At 42.5% G+C, this 9,037-nt stretch overlaps 1 long non-coding RNA gene across 1 annotated transcript; it reads right to left on the bottom strand.

Annotated features, from left to right (window-relative positions):
- Nucleotides 1-446: 446 nt before the first annotated feature.
- Nucleotides 447-901, bottom strand: LOC137018796 (uncharacterized). The gene is made up of 3 exons (XR_010894943.1): nt 806-901; nt 594-677; nt 447-506 (listed from the first exon to the last, which is right to left on the bottom strand). It is a non-coding gene; the product is annotated as an uncharacterized lncRNA (long non-coding RNA).
- Between the last annotated feature and the right edge of the window lie 8,136 nt (nt 902-9,037).

Genomic DNA, 9,037 nt, shown 5'->3' with positions numbered 1-9,037 from the left:
TCTGATGAAGCAGCTGATGAACACCTTCATCATCATGTCCCTCACTGCTGCTCTTCTCAATGGGGATAGTGTTGATCCAGAGGATGAGGAAAATGATGATGATGGACCCCTAAACCCCTCAACCTTGAAGCAGGAGTGGGAGAAGATGTGCGGGACAATCTGCTGCTGCAAACATTCATGTGTTCTCCATCAGCAGATTAAAACATTTTACAATTAATTCATGTCAGCATTCTGTTTCTTGACATATTTCCTTTCATATTTTTACAATTACTTGCTAATTTTTGTTGTAGCTTCATTACATTTGTGGTGTGGTGGGCTTAACCACTGAGCTGGTCAGCAGAAGGTTTGCTGGTTTGATCTGTGCAGCGTCTCCTCCAGTGTGCCCTTGATTGAGTCACTTGAAAGGAGGAGTGATGGAAGGTCTAGTCCATGACACTGAACCATTCCCAGGATCTGCTGTGGCTCTCCATCCTCAGTGCTCACACCAGTCTGAGGACATTCACATCCTACAATAATGCACAAATACAAAAGCAGCCATTTTAACAGCACAGTGTCATTTGATTTCTGTTTTAGAAATAACAAAATGATCTTACTTTATATTTTGTTTCAGGCTTTCCTCTTTATTTCTAACAAATGCCGTCGTCAGCTTTCCTTGCAGGTCCTGCTCCACAAAAGCTCTGCAGCAAACATACAGACATCAAGAGCCAGAAAAGTGCTGTAATAAGTCTGTTTAAATTCCAATAATTAAAATAAAATAGACTTTAGATTTAAATAGACTTTGTATTCATTTCTGTAGTATCCTCACCCAAAGCTTTTGATGGCATCATTCCTCTACCTGATAAACACACGTGATCATCTGTCTCTGTAACATCAGACAAGTTTCCTGAGATTTATGTGCTCAAATCTACATTCACATGTTGATGTGTTAACTCACTTCTTATCCAACACAAATGTTCCTTAATTTATTAACAGTACTAATGGACAAATAAAATAGATTAAAAGTATGTGTAGTTACTGTAAATTTATTTATTTACATTATTTTCATTCATGTAATTTAAGCAGTGTTGACAACAGTGAATAACAGCACAAACACATCACTCATAATACATAATCCATCACTCATAAGTCATAATACTTAAAGATGTTCCTGTCAGAGGTTAAATAAACATTTAATAAGCATCTTTAAGAAGTATATGGTTTAGAATATGTAATTCCAATTCGGAGAATTAAGTTATGTGTGTTTACTAGAGATCCCGTTATCTACATAATAGATAATAAATAGTGTGTTACAGTAATGTCACAACTATAGTGTCTAGCATCTTCACACATTCAGCAGTTTACTCTACAGTAGTTCAACAAATGTGTTTTTGGTTTTCAATACATTTAACAGCATCCACGTCGCTTTTCTCAAGTGTTTGATTATGACGTATCCTCTCCCGTGGCCTCCTGGGATAGAAAAGTATCTATCGAGGAATACTTCAGAATCTGGGCGGAAGTAGTAGGCCATCCGGGAACTCCTCGACTACTCATTTATGATTACTGAGGTTTCTGACATACTTAATTGCTCGCTTACTGCTTTTCCCCTATTATATAGTAGGTAAGTAGGCGGTTTCGGACGCACTTTAAGTAGGCGCACGGCCGAATCTTGCGAGAATTATTACGTCACCTAGGTAATTTTCGCCTACTCTTTTTGCTTCTGACATACTTAATCGCTTGCCTACTGCTTTTCCCCTACTAAATAGTAGAGAAGTAGGCGGTTTCGGACGCAGCCTCTGTCTATTTATAGTGAGCTGTTTCTGTCTTTGGTTGTGGTTCGTTGTTTTAAAGGGCACCTATTATGCAAAATTCACTTTTACATGCTGTTTGACCATAAATGTGTGTTGGCAGTGTGTGAGCAAAACCACCCTAGAATGAGAAAAATCCACCCAGTGGTTTTTTTACAATCTCTATAATTCATAAGCACTGTCTCAGAACGCCCTGTTCTAAGATTGCTCTCACTGTGACGTAGAATTGCGCTAAGCCCCACCCACGTGGTTTGATTGACAATCTGGTTTTGGCATAGACCCCGCCGTCAGTGATCTGTCAACCATCCTCCATTGTTTCAACGACAGCCGGTAATGTCTCCTAAGAAACATAGGTGTTCTGTTGTGGGATGTAATAATGAACATAGTAGTTTTCACTTACTTCCGACATCAGAGCCACTGAAAATGCAGTGGATGGATTTTATTTACGAAGGAAAGGCGCCACTCAAAATCCCAAAAAATACGTTTATGTTTGCGCGAATCATTTTTTGACTGACTGTTTTGAGAACGAGGGTCAATTCAAAGCAGGTCTTGCTTCAAAGTTAATCCTCAAGTGTGGATCGTTGCCTACTGTTCGCGATCCAACGTCACCTCCAGAAGAAGTAAGTGTATTTAATGTTTTTTTGAGCAAATAGTCATTTCAGTCGATGTCAGCCAATTCAATAACAAATGCGTCTAAAGTTGTTGTCATCGTCGTAGAATGTCTGTGTATATAATTTAATCACAGTGTGTGTGTGTGTGTGTGTGTTTGTGTGTGTGTTGCACATTCATAATTGCAAAAGGGGCGCAATTAAAACTCTATAAGTACATAAATGTATCAAATAACCATTCAGAGACATCCTGCTCCATTCTCAATTGTTTTCTTCTGCCGGAGTCTCTTCATCATCTGGATCTGATTCCGGTTCAAACATGTACAGCTGAATGCCATTCAAAACAGCGGGTCTCTCATTCTCAGCCATTCTGCTTCTACCGACTGTTTACGCCCTCATCCAAAGGCAGGGCGGGGATATGCAGCTCATTTATATTTAAAGTGGTACACACCAAAACAGCTCTTTTTAAAACAGGCCCCAAAAATGACATTTTCAAATGGTTATAATAAATTAACTGTGGGGTATTTTGTGCTGAAACTTCACAAATACATTCTGGGGACACCGAAGACCAATATTACATCTTGTAATAAAAAGCATAATCTTCTGATTCCCCAGTCTGTTTTGGGTTTTCTTTGTGTTATTTTGTACCTGTTTGTTTGGACTGATTTCATGGACTTTGACCCTTGCCTGCTCTGTGAATTACGTTTTTGGATTACCCCTTTAATAAATCTCTGCTGCACTTGGATCTACCTTTTGTCTTTGTGTGTACCGTGACAGAACAAACCACCACTATGCAAGGATCCAGCGGCAGGAGACTCTGGTCATCAGTGGGGGCTGAGGAGGCTCAGGCCCTGTTGTCAACTCTTCGTCAGAGGAGAATTGGAGTGCGGGCATTTGTCCAGAAGTTCTGGTCACGGGCGGAGGGGTATAGTCTCTCTGATGCGGTCCTCAAGGACACAGTTAATAACTGTCTGAATGATCCTCTGCCGCAGTGTGAGATGGAGCTGGTGGGGAGGTTACATTTTTGGAATTTCGCCAGTTACCTGTATCTGCGTAGGGATGGGCAGATTCAGAGACCTCCAGTACCCGCTCCAGCCCGTGACTCCGCTCCAGTCCGTAAGCCCGCTCCAGCCCTTGAGTCCATTCCAGAGCCCGCTCCAGCCAGTGAGTCCACTCCAGAGCCCGCTCCAGCCAGTGAGTCCACTCCAGAGCCCGCTGCTGCCCGTGTGTCCTTTCCAAGGCCTGCTCCAGCCCATGAGGGTGTTCCAGCCCGTGAATCTGCTCCAGAGGCCTCAGAGGAGGTTGGCACTGAGTCTCCACTTCACACTCGTAAGAGGAGGAGGAGGAAGGCTTTAGTTATCCCTCGAGGCCTGAGGGCCCTCCCAGAGCCCGCTACAGCCTGTGAGTCCACTCCAGAGCCCGCTCCAGCCCGTGAGTCCACACCAGAGCCCTCGCCAGCCCGTGATTCCACTCCAGCTCTGCATGCTCTCCATGTCAGTCCGGAAATGGCCCAGAAGGTGGTTTTAACCTTTTATGTCTTGGCGGTCTTGCGTGCCTGGAGGATGCACACTGGTGTTGTTGACTCTGGATCAGGCGGCCAGTTCAAGGTCGCTGCCATCCATAAACAGCCCAATGCCGTCCCGGAGCAGCCCCAGGCCAAGCCCGCTGCCGCTGCCGTCCCGGAGCAGCCCCAGGCAGAGCCCGCTGCCGTCCCGGAGCAGCCCCGGGCCGTGCCCGCTGCCGTCCCAGAGCAGCCAAAGCCTGCTACCACTGCCATCCCGGAGCAGCCCCAAGCCGAGCCCGCTGCCGTCACCGAGCTTTCCACTCTCCCTGATACGGCCACAGATGTCGTCACCGAGCTTTACGCTCTCCCTGATACGGCCACGGAGGTCGTCACAGAGCTGCCCGCTCTCCCTGATACGGCCACGGAGACCGTCACCGAGCTGCCCGCTCTCCCTGATACGGCCACGGAGACCGTCACCGAGCTGCCCGCTCTCCCTGATATGGCCACGGAGCACCCTTGGCCAGCCTTGACGCCGCCGTCCAGGTCTTCTGCCCTGCTGCCGCCATCCAAGCCTTCTGCCCTGCCGCCTCTGCCCAGGCTACCTGAACCGTTGAGGCCCGCCTGGTCAGTTCCTCCAGCGTCACCCTGGCATTCAGCCAGGACTCCAGAACCGCTGGAACCAGCCTGGTCAGTTCCTCCAGCGCCACCCTGGCACTCAGCCAGGACTCTAGAACCGCTGGAACCAGCCTGGTCAGTTCCTCCAGCACCGCCCTGGCTATCAGTTGGGGACCCTGGATCTGGCCCGCCATCCCTCCCCCTGATCCTCCTCCTGTCCACCTCCCTCGTGAGTTTTTGTGTTTTTGTTTTGTTTTGTCTGGTGGAGCGTCTGGTAGCCGCTCCTTTGAGGGGGGGTAATGTCATGATCACCAGTGAGAGTGCCCTATCAGCCACTAGAGGGCACTCCATCCCGGACTCTCATTTCCAACTGTTACATGGACTACAATTCCCACACACACTCACCGGACTCATTTTCCATTGTCATTACACCCAGCTGTATTGTATCATGTCATTAGTGTCTGTCTATTTATAGTGAGCTGTTTCTGTCTTTGGTTGTGGTTCATTTTTTTAATGTCATGCGTCTTCTGATTCCCCAGTCTTTTTTGGGTTTTCTTTGTGTTATTTTGTACCTGTTTGTTTGGACTGATTTCTTGGACTTTGACCCTTGCCTGCTCTGTGAATTACTGCTGCACTTGGATCTACCTTTTGTCTTCCTGTGTACCGTGACACTGCATCAATTAGGTAAGGCTTTCTCCATGGCTTGAATGAGGCATATCTGGAGATTGTAAACCAATAACCAGAGCAGATAGGTGGAAATTTATATTGTCCCATATGACAATGTATCTCATCTGCTCTGCATCCATGTGATCTTCTGCTGTGACGATTTTGTGTAGTCTTTCTAAAATGTGAATATGTGTGCCGGGTTGTAAGGGCCTAAGTTGGCATGCTGGTGGAGGACACCATTCTACATGATTGCAACATACATTGTGATGTTACCACCACATTAGGTCTGTGGCCAATGATGTTTCTCCCTCTCCCTCTTACTGCAACATTGCCTTCCATTTTGTTGAAGACACACAAACTCACCTTTTGCCTTTTTATAGTACTTGCACCTGATTGTTGAATTTACAGTTACAGTTTTTTCCCGTTTTTGTAAAAACACATTTTACAAAACTTCGCTCATTGTGCCAAAACTCTACACACAAGTAAACGTGACACAACACTGGGAAATATACCATTCACATCTCTGTCAAATTGAAACTCTACTATCAAAACCTAAACTCTGCTATCAAAACCTAACATTCCTTTGTCAAAATGTCACTCTGATGACAAAATGACACACACTTGCATCATATGAATACACTTTCAGATCAGCAGCAACACACTAGTCTACTTTATATAAAACACTGCACTCTTTAATTTTCTGTTTTTATTCAGTTCATCAGTTAGCATTCTGTGAGGCTCAATGCAACACTTACAGTTTTTGTTCTGTTTTTTTTTTTTTTTTCCAACAAAGTTTTTCACAACAACCAAAAATGAAAGTACTGAAAGGTTACAAATGACATCAACTCAATACTGCACATCACAGTACTATACTTTACAGTACAGTATAGTAAATGCAGTAACGCAAAAATAGTTTTTTTCGATTGCTAAACGACAGTGAGCACAACTGGAGCTACATGTGCAAAACTCTAACTACAGTCTGCACTACCAACAGTCACCTGAGTTAAACAGTTAACACATGGCTCAAAACAGGCTCAGTGCAGCCAAACACTATGCACATCCTTCACTGAGATAACACACACTGTCACTCAGAACACACTGAGAGTAAAAACACTAGCATCAAACACCAACACAGAAAATACAAACTTTTCATCTTTACATTTTGAAGAATTTCAGTGACTTCATACAAAGTAATATTTTCTTCAAAGAAAAGAGTGACATTCTTTCACATGATTTATTTAAATTTTTAGAACATAATTCTTTAAGGTAAATAAAAATTAGCAGTTTGCTTCAATAGTCTGTAGTAATTTACAGAATTACAGTAATGAGTTATATATATATATATATATATATATATATATATATATATATATATATATATATATATATATATATATATGTGTGTGTGTGTGTGTGTGTGTGTGTGTGTGTGTGTGTGTGTGTGTGTGTGTGTGTTCACTAACAAGTCTAAAACAAGACACCTGCTTAGCCTTTCAGCTGAAATTGCAATGTTTGAAAGGCACAAGGATGAAATCTATTCTGTTTTGAATGTGTGGTTCACAGTTTTGATAGCAGTGTGTTAGCATTTGAACAAAGTGCTGTAAATCCACAGTGTTGTGCAGGTTGTGGTTAAAGTCATGGGATAAGTGTGTAGAGTTTTGAAAACTGTGTTCAAGCAATGGAAAACGAACTAGAGTTTTCTCCACATGAACTGCTGCTGTGCAGACTGTAGTTAGAGTTTTGCACATGTGACTCCAGTTGTGCCCACTGTCATTTAGCAATCGAAAAAAAACTGTAAATTTTTAGAACATAATTCTTTAAGGTAAATGAAAATTAGCAGTTTGCTTCAATAGTCTGTAGTAATTTACGGAATTACAGTAATGAGTTTGAATGAAATTGCAATGTTTGAAAGGCACAAGGCTGAAATCTATTCTGTTTTGAATGTGTGGTTCACAGTTTTGACAGCAGTGTGTAAGCATTTGAACAAAGTGCTGTAAATCCACAGTGTTGTGCAGGTTGTGGTTAAAGTCATGGGATAAGTGTGTAGAGTTTTGAAAACTGTGTTCAAGCAATGAAAAACGAACTAGAGTTTGGTCCACATGAACTGCTGCTGTGCAGACCGTAGTTAGAGTTTTGCACATGTGACTCCAGTTGTGCCCACTGTCGTTTAGCAATCGAAAAAAAAAAAAAAAAAAAAAAAAAAATACACTACTGTAAATACAGAAAAACAGGCAAATTGTGCGTGGGTGGGAGAGAGAATTATAGGCTACGTTATGTCAAAATGACACCCCTCCCTCCGGACTGGACACCTGTTTGGACACCTGTTTTGGCCACCTGTTTTTGTCCTCCCCCCACTACCCCACTCCCCCTCCCTATTACCCCTACTAAGGAATTTATGACTGTGTTTTGGACTTTGTCTGTTTTTGAAGTGAAAATGTTTGAAAACGATCAAAAAGTATTCAAAAATGATGCTTAAAACTTTAAAACGTAAAACAGTGTATCGTGACGACAGACATGTTTTTAAAGGGATGGTTTTATTAAAGAAAGTTAGTTCACATATTTAAATGATTTTTAAAAAAAGACATTAATGAATTGTACAGACACAAAGGCAATTTAAAATGTTGTTAGATTTTCTGAAACAAAAGTATAAAACAAGTGCACTAAGTAACATTAAGCACATTAAGTATATCAAGCAATAGTTGTTAAAATACAAATGGGTTTTTCAAGCAAAAACATTTCTAACATTTGTTGTTAAAGTTTTTTAACAATAAATAATTCTTACTGCTCTGTGAAACACGTCCTATCTCATCCCTGGCAAATTCAGAATGAAGTCAAAATGGGCCGTGAAAATGCCCCGAGTCTCCGCCCCTAACACGCCTCCAAACATCGACGTCATCCGCCCCTAACACTCCCACCTCAATGCCAAAAGATAGAATGTATATTTAAAAAGGACATTAATTAATTAATTAAACAGAAGATTTTAACAAAAGTATCAAACAAACGCATTATCATTAAGTATATTAAATAGTGTTGTTAAAAGACAAATGACTTTTAAAAAGCAAAAAACATTTCTAACAATAAATATTTCTTACTGCTCTGTGAAACAGGTCCTTCCTCTGCGTCGCCAGATACAGAATGAAAGCAGAACGGCCTGTGAAGACGCACCAGAGTCTCCGCCCCTAACACGCCTCCAAACATCGACGTCATCCGCCCCTAACACACCCACCTCAATGCCAGAGCGATAGATTGCGCATGTGTCTTTCTTGCGGAGGGGATGTTTAAAAACGGTTAAGCGGTGTGTATAAATGTAAGATACGAGACTTGTGATTTTACGTAAACAGAATACTAATCTGTAACAATGGCTGAAGCATCTCTACCTAAAACTCCTGAGAGAAGCATTTGATGATGCAATGGGAGATCTGTCTCTTGCACCAAGGAAACCTTTCAGAGGACCGTGTTTGTCCAAATTTCTGCATAACAATGAGGGCCGAGTCAGATATGACTTTCATTTGTTGGGCAATCGCGTGTGTAAGTACGACTTCAACAAGATTAGCCGCAAGGTCAAATTAATCAATGTGGATAATGACGAGAGATTTACAACGAACTCAACAGACGACCCCGATCTGCTTTTCACAGAGAAGGATTGGATTCTGTTTTACACACAAGTGTGGCGCGATCTGAAAGAAGGATGCGACGAACTGTTGTTCATCGTTGAATGGAAAGGAGTAACCATGGGGACAAGATACAGGTTACTCGGAGATCATGTCAACAAATATGCAGATGATTATGTTTATATCCTCTGCAGTGATTTTGGAAAGGGGCTGCCTGAATGTTCATGGCCTATATCAGAGGCCGATCAC

Source organism: Chanodichthys erythropterus, chromosome 4 (genome assembly GCF_024489055.1).
Source record: "Chanodichthys erythropterus isolate Z2021 chromosome 4, ASM2448905v1, whole genome shotgun sequence".
Lineage (NCBI taxonomy): Eukaryota > Metazoa > Chordata > Actinopteri > Cypriniformes > Xenocyprididae > Chanodichthys > Chanodichthys erythropterus.
Note: the sequence above shows the minus strand (reverse complement) of the source record. Positions and strands in the feature narration are given on the sequence as shown.